The sequence below is a fragment of the Nicotiana tabacum genome, chromosome 9 (assembly GCF_000715075.1).
Source record: "Nicotiana tabacum cultivar K326 chromosome 9, ASM71507v2, whole genome shotgun sequence".
In the NCBI taxonomy this organism is placed as follows: Eukaryota; Viridiplantae; Streptophyta; class Magnoliopsida; order Solanales; family Solanaceae; genus Nicotiana; species Nicotiana tabacum.
The window spans coordinates 31893755-31904891 of NC_134088.1; positions in this window are offsets into that span (position 1 = coordinate 31893755).

An 11137-nucleotide genomic window follows, 5' to 3' on the forward strand; every position below is an offset into this window, starting at 1 on the left:
TGTCAAACTACACAGTACCCTTCTCATAACCCACTTGTGGTATTTTAGTGGGCCGTTGTTGTATATAGTGAAAGTTTAGTGATTTTTTGTTATAAAAAATTGCATATTAGTTTTGTGAAAAAAAGTCATAGTTATATGATCATGTGTGAAATTTATGTTAGTATTCTGTATTCATAAAATAATTCCGGAGAAGAAAAATAACGTAAAAACTAAAAACAGAAATGTAGAAGAAGTAGAAATCCATCAGAGCCACTGAATTCACACTATTCCTTAGGAACTCAATCGCCTCCTAGTATCCGAGGTTGTGGATTATTTCCTCCCAGGATAGAGCGGATTATATACTGGTGTAGCGGTACCTCAACCCTCAGTGTTTCAGCGAACACAAATGGCGGCAGTGAATCACACTTGCTTTGTTTGTTTTGTAAGAAAACAATGCAGAAAATAAGAAGAGATTTCAGAATGTTCGTAAGGAAAATATGAAGGAGTGACCCGGTATTTATAGCCATCAAGTTATGTTCAACTCAAAGGTGCAACTCTTCAAGATGGCCTTTCGCGTAAACGGCTATAACAGAAATTGTCATTTACGCGAAATAAATCGTAGGGAAACTTTAAATTACTGTTGCAAAACGGATGATTTGGATCCGAAAGCTGAGCCGAGAAAGCGACGACAACGGCGCAAGACTTGCCTTCTTCTTAACTCTTTAAGAGGTAGAAGAAGTATAATTATATATATACTCAACAAATGAGCTCTCCTCCTTTAATATGAGACAATATTCCTTTGCAAAGAAGTGAAATTCAAAATATTTATTTTTCCCCATTTTATATTCACTCTCTTTTTAAACTAAAAAATTCCAACAATCCCCCACATGAATGGGGAATGACTATACAACGTAAATATGCATGAAACACTGTGTGATTAGAAAGCAAGGATTAATCGCATCTGGATAAGCAGGTTTCCCTTTGAACTTTTCTGGTTTCCCTTTGAACTTTTCGCAGTGAACTTATGTCGGATATACTCGGTCAATCGGTAGATCTGATATCTTTGAACCGTCAAACTTTGGTGTATACCTAGACAACCATAAGCCATACAATCAACCCTTAACCGTCTTTGGTTCTCATTGTTGTGTTTGTTTCATCCATGAACACTGCTTGATTTCATAAGTGCGTAGAGAACTAGCCTTGTAAAATTCTCCTTGAAGCGGCCAACACTTCACACTTAAATAGGTGATTCCTAAACGTGTCATCCCGTAGATACACTCTTTGATATACCCCGTATCAAATTTAGAAATCATTAAAAAGTCATAATACTTTAAACTTAGTACTAAACATTGTCTCATCAGGAGAATGGACCAAAGTTTCAGTTGACAATGTTGAACCGTTATTAATGACTTTGTTTGATCCCCTTGAACCTAGATCTGGGGACCTCCGGTCTTTTAGGTAGAGTTACCGCCACAATAACTTGTCCTAATCTATAGTCCCATTATCCTCGATGATCTTTCAACTACCTCTCTAGTTAGGCCTTTTGTAAGTGGATCTGATACATGACTTCACGTAGTCAATTGTGATAATTACCCTAGAGAGTAATTGCCTAACGATTTTATGTATTGACAAGATTTTTCGTTATATATAACGTTCCCAGCCCTTTCCATTGTTGCTTGACTATCGCAATGTATACATATTGGTGCCAATAGTTCGGGCCAAAATGGAATATCTTTCAAGAAACTTCGGAGCCATTCAACTTCTTCATCGGCTTTATCTAAGGCTATGATCTCAGCCTCCATTGTAGAGTGAGCAATACAAGTTTGTTTGGACAACTTCCAAGATACCGCTTCTCCACCGATAGTGAATACATATCCACTTGTGGACTTAGAATTAGTTGAATCGGTGATCCAATTTGCATCACAGTATCCCTAAATTACTGCATTATATTTACTGTAGTGCAAAGCAAAGTCTTGGGTATGTTTTAAATATCCCAAAACTTGTTTCATTGCTATCCAATGATATTGACCTGGATTACTCGTGTATCGACTCAATTTACTTATAGCACAAGCTATATCTGGTCGTGTACAATTCATAATATACATTAAACATCCCAACACACGATCATAATTCAATTGTGATATGCTTTGGCCTTTGTTCTTTGCAAGTGGAACATTCATGTCAATAGGAGTCTTTGCGACTTTAAAATCTAAGTGCTTGAACTTTTTAGTACTGTTTTAATGTAATGAGATTGCGACAATGCCAAACCTTGAGGAGTCTTATGGATATTAATACCCAAGATTAAATCGGCAACTCTCAAATCTTTCATATCAAACTTGCTAGTTGGCATATGCTTAGTCGCATTTATGTTAGCAATGTCATTACTCATTATCAACATATCATCCACATACAGAAAAATAATGACAGTGATTTGAAATTTTTTAATGTACACACATTTATCACATTCATTTATCTTAAAATCATTTGACAATATTGTTTGGTCAAATTTCACATGTCATTATTTGGGTACTTATTTTTGTCTGTAAAGCAACTTAACGAGTCTATATACCTTCTTTTCTTTGCCTAAAATTACAAACTCTTCACGTTGTTCCACGTAAATTTCTTCATCCATGTATCTATTTAAAAATGTTGTCTTAATGTCCATTTGATGGATTTCAAGACCATACATCGCAGCTAATGATACTAATGTCCGTATGGACGTAATTCTTACTGGTGAGTATGTGTCAAAATAGTCGACCTTCTCGTTGTCTATAACCTTTGACAAAAAGTCTTGCCTTATACTTTTCAATAGTGCCATCATCTTTCATTTTCCTTTTGAACATCCATTTAGAACCTAATAGTTTGTTACCGGGAGGAAGATCAACCAATTCCCAAGTATGATTGTTCAATATGGATTCTATTTCACTATTATCCGTCTCTTTCCAAAATAATAATTTCGAAGAAGACATAGCTTCTTTAAATGTTCGAGGCTTATTTTCCAATAAGAAAGTTAAAAAAATCTGGTCCAAATACAGTAGACATTCTTTGTAATTTACTCCGTCTTGGATCCTCCTCATTAAATGTACTTTCTTTTGTTCTTTCCCGAGGTCGTTTGAATCCATGACCAATCGACTCACATTCTCTTTTATACGAATATATATTTTTAAAGAATTCAGCATTATCCGACTCTATAACTGTATTATTATGAATGTCGAGATTTTTTTTTATTTATGAACCAGAAATCGATATGCTTTACTATTGGTAGCATACCCTATGAAAACACAATCAATTGTATTCGGTCCTATTTTGTGATGACCCAAAATGTCATCTTTAAATTTAATAATTAATTTTGTGTTCTAAGACCTCGAAAAATACTATTTATCATTCCTCGACTTGCGTACATAGTTTGTAAAAATTTTTGAAAAGTTTTTATGTGAAAAATAGATTAAAATATGAATTAGAGCTTTAAAACTCAACTGAGTTGACTTTGGTTAACATTTTTAGAAAATGGACTTGGATCAGTGTTTTGACAGTTCCGGTAGGTCCATATCGTGATTTGGGACTTGGACGTATGCCCGGAATCAAATTCCGAGGTCCCTACCCGAGATATGAAATTTTGATGAAAAATTAAAAGTTTAAGTTCAAATAGTGACTGGATGTCGAATTATGTGCAAACGACCCCAAAATAGAATTTTGATAATTCCAACAGTTCCGTATGGTAATTTTGGACTTAGGAACGTGATCGAAATTTTATTTGAAAGCCCGTAGTGAAATTTGGCTTGAAATGGCTAAAACAAGAATTTAAGTTTGAAAGTTTGACCGGGGAGTTGACTTTTTGATATCGGGGTCGAAATCTAGTTTCGAAAATTTTCATAGCTCCGTCATGTTATTTATGACTTGTGTGAAATATTTGAGGTCAATCGGACTTGATTTGATAGGTTTCGACATCGAATGTAGAAGTTAGAAATTTTAAGTTTCATTAAGCTTGAATTGGAGCATAATTCGTGGTTTTAGCGTCGCTTTATGTGATTTGAGGTTTCAAATAAGTTCGTATGATATTTTAGGACTTGTTTGTATATTTGGTTGAAGTCCTGAGGGCCTCAGGTGAGTTTCGGATGGTTAACGGATCAAAAGTTGGACTTAAAACAGCTGCTGTAATTTTTTTCCTTTTTGCTGGAAATTCTGGGCCAAGATCGAGCCCAAGATCGAGGTCCATGATCGAGGCCATGATCGAACCACGATCGAGACCGAGGATCGAGGTCATGATCGAGGGTTGCCTAGGTAGAATTATAAAAAAGGACATTCGTCTCATTCGCCATTTTCAACAAATTGGAGCTTCAGCAGAGGCGATTTTTGATAGATTTTCAAGGAAAAGACATTGGGGTAAGTGATTCTAACTCGGATTTGGTTAGTATACACGAATATATCATTGTTTTCACCATTTAATTTATGTTTTGAGATTGAAATTTGTAATATTTTTAGAAATCTCACATAAACGAATTTTTGAGATTTCGGTATCGATTCGAAGTCAGATTTGAGTGAAACTGGTATGGTTGGACTCGTAATTGAATGAGTTGTCGGATTTCGTAACTTTCGCCGGAATCCGAGATGTGGGTCCCACGGATGAATTTTTAATTAATTTCGGAATTTTTAATGAAAATGTAGTATTTTCTTATAGAATTGATACCTATAAATTTTTGTGATTGTATCGAATTATTTTTAGTTAGATTTGAGTCAATCAAAGTTGGATAATCGAGGAAAGGGCCTTCTAGTGGATTAAATTGGAGCAAATTGAGGTAAATCTCTTGTCTAATCTTGTTAGGGAGAAATTTATCTCATAGGTAATTAAATTAAATAATTGTTGCTAATTGCGGGGGCTACGTACGCACGAGGTGACGAGAGTCCGTGCGTAGCTACTATTAATGCTAAAGTCCGGGTAGTTTAGAACTCAAAGCATGAATTACTTGTGTAAATTGTATTCTTTATTAATTACTTGTGCAAATTGTATTCCTTGTTTAATTAATATTATTTGATATATATATATATATATTGTGAATTGTTAGATAAAAATATTAAAGGATGAAAATCTCATATGCTTAAATTTTCTGTTTAAATTAATTAATTGTTAAGAGAAACTGTTCTTCTTCCTGAATTTATCTTATAATAAATATACTCTCATTCTGGAGGTACATAAGAAAATATCCTCCTTTCTTGTGGAGCGGGCCGAATGCCTCAACAGGATAGATGCATTTATGGATCGTGTCGCACGTCCCTCGGTAGTGTACACGACGCTCTGGATCGGGCCGTACGACCTCGACAGAAATTGTGCTTAATAATAATAATAATTACACGATGCTTGGACAGTTTATTGCAGCTTGTAAAGCTATTTGATAAATTGAGAATTTATTGGAATTTAAGAATTTAATTAATATATTGAGAATTGTTGCATTTGAAGTAATTTAATCATTTCTATTAGTTAAATAAATTATTGTAAATTCTGTGAATCATGCTGATTTAAATATTCTAGTTTTATTTCAATTATTATTATTGACCCATAGTGAGTGTCAAAGTCGGCCATCTCGTCTCTACCGCTTCGAGATTAGGCTTGATACTTATTGGGTAGATAAAAATATTAATTAATTGTTAAGAGAAATTGTTCTTCCTCATGAATTTATCTTATAATAAATATACTCTCATTCCGGAGGTACATAAGAAAATGTCCTCCTTTCTTGTGGAGCGTGCCGAATGCCTCGGCAGGATAGATGCATCTATGGATCATGCCGCACGTTCCTTGACAGTGTACACGACACTCTGGATCGGGCTGTACGACCTTGGCAGAAATCGTGCTTAATAATAATAATAATTACACGATACTTGGACAGTTTATTGCAACTTGTAAAGCTATTTGATAAATTGAGAATTTATTGGAATTGAAGGATTTAATTAATATATTGAGAATTGTTGTATTTGAAGGAATTTAATTATTTCTACTAGTTAAATAAATTATTGTAAATTCTGTGAATGCTGATTTAAATATTCTAGTTTTATTTTAATTATTATTATTGTCCCATAGTGAGTGTCAAAGTCGGCCATCTCGTCTCTACCACTTCGAGATTAGGCTTGATACTTACTGGGTACACGTTGTTTACGTACTCATACTACACTTGCTGCACTTTTTATGCAGGACCTGAGATAAGTACTAGTGGGGGACCTATCGCCTTACACCCACGTTATTCAGAGGCATAGTGGTGAGCTGCCTTTCTGAGCCGTTCTGCAACTACCAGTGTCTCTTCTTATATTTACATTCTGTCAATTTTTATTTCAGACAGTATTTGAGATTTTATATAATCTACTAGATGCTAATACACTTGTGACACAAGGTCTTGGCATACACATTGGTAGAATTTGGTGTCTTATTATTTTTTTGGTTATTTTAAATTACTGGTTGGTTTGCCTAGCTGTAGTGTTGGGCGCCATTACGACCTATATGCGAAATTGGGTCGTGACATATTTTTACCCTTTTGGTTAGGAACTTGCACTTTTGCAAACACCTGCACACTTTAAAATAATTCAAGTTGGGCTTCCTTCCTTTCTATTTTTCATATGGAATGGAATGTGTTTTATTATGGGGTACTCGGTTAAGTATTCAGTTAGCCGTAATAATGGCTTCCTCCCAAAAGTTTTGTGGCAAATCAACTTATCAACAAAGCGTTCATCATCTCCTTTAATGACCGATTCTTTCTTTCCGCAATCCAATTGGATTGTGGCATGTAAGGGGACGTTGTTTGACTAATAATCCCATATTCTAAACATATTTTTTCAAAAGGAGATTCGTATTTACCACCTCTATAACTTCTTAACATTTTGATTTTCTTGTTAAGTTGCGTTTTAATTTCATTTTTGTATCACTTGAATACATCTATTTATTCTTCTTTACTACTAAGTAAGTAAACATAGCAATATCGAGTACAATCGTCAATAAAGCTTAAGAAATACTTCTTTCCACCGCGAGATAGTATTGACTTCAAATCGTAAATATCTGTGTGAATTAAATCTAAAGGATTTGTATTCCTTTTAACAGAATTATAAGGATGTTTAACATACTTAGATTCCACACATATTTGACATTTTGATTTGTGGCATTCAAACTTAGGTAATACTTCCAAATTAATTATTTTTCGCAAGGTTTATAATTGACATGTCCCAAACTCATAAATAATTTGACTCAAGTAAGTAAGAAGAAGCTGAAATTTTATTATTCTCAATGACCATTACATTCAGTTTGAAAATGCCCTTAGTAAGATAACCTTTTTCCTACGAACATTTCATTCTTACTTATTACAACCTTATCAGATACCCAAACGCACTCAAATACATTCTGGACGAGAAGTGTAGTCGAGACTAAATTCTTCCTAATTTCAGGAACATGAAGGATGTTGTTCAGAGTCACCACCTTGCCAGAAGTCATTTTAAGAAATATCTTTCCGCATCCTTCAATGTTGGCCGTTGCAGAATTTTCCATAGAAAGCATCTCTTCGGGTCCAACGAGAGTATATGTAGCAAACACTTCTCTAACAGCACAAACATGGCGAGTGGCTCTAGAATCAAACCACCATTCCTTGGAATTTCCTACCAGGTTGCATTCAGAAAGCATATCACACAAGTTATCAATATCCTTGTTCTTTTCAACCATGTTTGCTTGACCCTTCTTCGTGTCTTTCTTTGGAGCACGCTAATCTATAGACTTGTGTCCAACTTTCTCGCAGTTGTAGGAATTTTCTTTGAACCTCTTCTTACTTGGGTTACTCTTTAGTCAAGAAGGCTTCTTTCTCTTTTTATTATTTTGTGGACCATCCCCAACACCATTATTTGCTCCCATTATTGTTGAGTTTTCACGAATCTTCTTCTCAGTAGCTTTGTTGTCCTATTCGATCCTCAACAGAACAATGAGATCTTCGAGTGACATCTCCTTGCGTTTATGTTTCAAGTAATTTTTGAAGTCCTTCCACAAAGGAGATGACTTCTCAATCAACGATGCAACTTGGAATGCTTTATTGATGATCAAACCTTCAATGAAAAATACATTAGTAATAAAAATATAATGAATACTTTCAACAAAAGTATTAATTCGAATTATACATTCAACAAAAAGATTATGAATAATAATTTATAATTTTTGAACTTGGGTAATAACAAGCTTGCTATCTACCATTTTATAGTCCAAAAATTTTGCGGCTACAAACTTCTTCAACCCGACATCTTTAGTTTTGTATTTCTTTTCAAGCGCAGTCCAGAGTTCTTTCGACGTCTCCATATTACTATAGACGTTATATAGATCGTTCTCTAGTCCGCTAAGAATATAATTCTTGCACAAAAAATTAGAATGCTTCCATGCCTCAATTACAATGAAGCATTCATTTTTCGTCTGGCACAACTGGAGCATCTTCCTTAATAAACCATGTAGGCTATGAGTAGTCAAATAGAAAAATATCTTTTGTTGTTATCGCTTGAAATCAATCCCAAAAAAATTTTCGGGCATTTCTGCCGGTGCCGATGTTGTTGCAGATATTGTTCGGCTTGTCGGTGCATTGACAGTCACCATAGGAACATACTGGTTTACGTTCACAGTCGTCATTTTTACTAAAATGACACAAACGAATATTTCATATACGGCAAAATTTTTATATCTTCAAATCGAATAAAACTGGAGTAAAATATTATGTAAATTTTAATCTCCAACGGAGTAAAATATCATTAGAATTTTAATCTCCAACGAACAAATAATAAACGAAACAGAATATAAAAAATGGAGTAGAAAACTACGAAGACTTTAATCTCCAAATGGAGAGTAAAAAATCACACAGGTTTTAATTTTTTGAACAGTTATACAACACAAAATACAGAATCTAAGTTAAGTTCCATAAGCTTGTTAATATTATGTATTCGTAAAATAATTTTGGAGAAGAAAAACAACGTTAAAACATAAATGTAGAAGAAACAGAAATCAATCTGAGCTCACTTAATTCACAGTATTTCTTTTAAGAAAATTAATCCCCTCTAATTATCCGAGGTTGTAGATTATTTACTACTAGGATAGAACGGATTACACATTAGTGTAGCGGTACTTCAAACCCCAGTGTTTCAACGAACACAAATGGCGACAGTGAATTACACTTACTTTGTTTGTTTTGTAAGAAAACAATGCAACAAGGAAGAATATATTTTAAATTTTCGTAAGGAAAATCTGAAGGAATGGCCTGGTATTTATAGCCATCAGGTTGGGTTCAACTGAAGAGGTGCAACTCTTCAAGATGGCCTTTTGCGTAAACGACTATAACAAAAATTGCCATTTATGCAAAATAAAAACGTAGGGAAACTTTAAATTATCGTTACAAAAACGGATGATTAGGAGCCGAAGCCGAGCGAGTGACGACGGCGCGAGGCTTGCCTTCTCCTCAACTCTTTAAGAGCTAGAAGAAGTGTAATTATATATATACTCAACAAATGAGCTTTCCTTCTCCAATATGGGACAATGTTCCTTTGCAAAAGGAGGAAAATTTAAAATTTTTATTTTCTCCTCCATTTCCCATTCACTCCCTTTTTGAACTAAAAAACCCAACAATTTACCTATCCACGATATATGTCTTACATGAATTTTGTTTTGGGGGAGACTACTCTCTCAAAAATTTTATTTTCTCTTTCATAGTGATGAATCATATGTAGTTTGATTTAAACAAATTATAATAAATTATAATGCGTAATAATATTCTTTTATCATCTGAAAAAGAGTTAGCAAGCTAAATATTATATTACCTTGAAATTTAACTAAATTTATTTTAGAATTATAAGCTTGTAAGAAATTAATTATTTTAGAATTATAAGCTAGTAAGAAATTAATTATGCAATAAAGAAAATGCCACACTGCCTATATCCAATGCTTCTACCCTGAATTGCTACGTTAAGCTTGAAAATAATGTCGTTACCATATTTGGGGATCTTTACACAAATAGTAGGTTATATTAATTGTTTACTTTTTCTAGCCAAATACATAGATTATACATTACTTATACACAATTATATACATACAATACATAAATTATACATATATTATACCTCCACTGATTATTTTTAGTCTAAGTTATTGAGTGTGCGACTATTTAGGTTAATTCTTCTATTTGAATAGCTGATGCTGTAGTTTCAGCTTGCTATTCAATAGGCTAAAAATGGTAGATCATTTATAAAAAGAGATTTTGTTAATTTAAATATTCAAAAAAGCGATTAGATGCAGTGTTTCCGCAAAAAAAAAAAAAGCAGTCTACCACTTTACTCTTTCAAGTTTGCCTGGCTGGTTAAAAAATTTCAACATTTTACACTTACATTCTGACTAGCAATAAGTCAGGTTTTATATCTATTTCATTCTAGCTAAAATATTAAATTCATCTTTTCTTGCTCTTTTTTCTTCATTATTCACATATACTTCACGAGATATACAAGTTTTATTCACCAACACTTATGTGATAATATATATAGTAGGTAAAACGTGTCCACATCGATCTAGTCAGACAAACACTTATTATGTTTGTCATGCTAATATATCCTTATCAAATTAGCTTTACTCAAGCGAACAATTAACTCTATATTTATCTTATTGGTTTAGGTTTGGTTTGTGACCATTGTTCTTCTTTGAATGAGTTGATCATTCTTGTCAATGTCTTTGGTATATTTTCTAGTATAGTGCTGCTTATACTTATATTAGTATTAATAAATTTTTGAAGAATTAACCCAAATAGCCGTCCATCTAATTTATTAAACTAAAAATAGCCGGTGGATGTATAATCTATGTATATCGGCTAGAAAAAGTAAACGATAAATCTAGCCGGCTATTTGTGTAACAAACTAAAAATCCCTTAATATTTTGTAATATAGATATTTATTATACATAAGTGAAGAAAATTATAGACCAATTTATTTGTGACTCATAATTGAAGAAAATTATAGACCATAATAATAAAATTATATATATTATGAAACTTGCTAAACAAAAACATTGTAAAACAACTCTTCTTGTTTGTAGTATGTACCATGCTTCGTGGCATGCATTGTTTGTTATGAAACGAATACTTTTTAAAATTAGATATTTTAACTTACAAGTTACAAA